Genomic DNA, 1,171 nt, shown 5'->3' on the forward strand with positions numbered 1-1,171 from the left:
TTCTGTTTACAATCGCTTTCTTATTTCTTTTTTTTATCCCAGGGCCATATGTAGGTCTATTTCATGTGGGATTTTTTTCCCACAGAAGTAGAGGTTTCGTTTGTGTGACATTTTTGTATTCTGTCAGCTAGGTGTGTGTGAAAAGGTTTGCGAATTATCATATTAGGCTTGGCAAAAAAAATGTTCGAAAAAGTAGTTGGTCCTCTACTAGCCCTTGTTTTTTCGATTGGTTCTGTTAACGTTTTATTTATTTAAAGTATTTCCAAATTTGTGTTTTTCCTTTCTGCAATGTGATTACGGCTTGCACTTCTTTATATTTCACTACGCTGTAGCTTACGTCATGATAGAACACAGTGAATGTTAAGTGTTCACCTTATCTATGGGTGTATATATCTATTTTAATAAACTATGCACTTTTCTTCGTTTGATTAGTATTTTTAGCATATCTTAAGAGGATGACCTACATTAATGCCTCCCGCAAGGGTGCTCCGTGTCTCGAGAGATTGACTGAGCGGGCATGTGACCAGTGGGTACGGTAATGGTTGTTTTACGGCCTCAGGACCATTTGGAGATCACCGACACGGAGTGAAAGTTGGAAGCGCCACATAGTAAGTTGCTCTACTTCGTTTAGTCGAGTGACGTTAACCCATAGGACGGCAGAGGGAACCTGTGTCTCTCCCATCGTCTCGCTTATCCCTTGTTATGAAATGGCGAATGATTAGCGTGACGCCTCCGGGCAGGTGTGGGTGCCGCGGGTCGTGGTATGAGGGCCTTGCGGGTGGGGAGGTCGTTGGACGGCAGACGTTTAGCCGGGGCTTCCTTCCTCAGTCACGTTACTGTCGCCCCAAGACACATCACGCTAGGGGCATATATGCCACCCTGCGACAGTCCCCCCCCCCCCCACACACACCGTGTCCTCTTGCCTGCTCACTTCACTCTAACTCTCGTATAAACTCGCTTCGTGGTGGTCTGCAGTCGTTGGGGATGTCGTCGTTTGTAGTGGTAATGCATGTGACAGCAATGATATGTCTCGAGAGCGCCAAGTGAGGTTTGTTGATGTTTCGCGAGGGATGGCGTCGGAAGAACAGCAGGTGAGAACAGGTGGGGATGCGCGGTTATGAAGGAGGGCGCGCAAAAGACATGAGTGAGGGATGGACTGAAAAAAAACACG

The 1,171-nt window shown here is 46.6% G+C and overlaps 1 protein-coding gene across 1 annotated transcript in view; it reads left to right on the top strand.

Moving 5' to 3' along the window:
* LOC119587013 (rho GTPase-activating protein 21-like) overlaps window positions 1-1,171 on the top strand; it is a gene marked incomplete at its 5' end in the record, with an annotated part of 201,687 nt that overhangs the window by 10,573 nt on the left and 189,943 nt on the right.

This window comes from Penaeus monodon, chromosome 22, assembly GCF_015228065.2.
Source record: "Penaeus monodon isolate SGIC_2016 chromosome 22, NSTDA_Pmon_1, whole genome shotgun sequence".
Classification (NCBI taxonomy): domain Eukaryota; kingdom Metazoa; phylum Arthropoda; class Malacostraca; order Decapoda; family Penaeidae; genus Penaeus; species Penaeus monodon.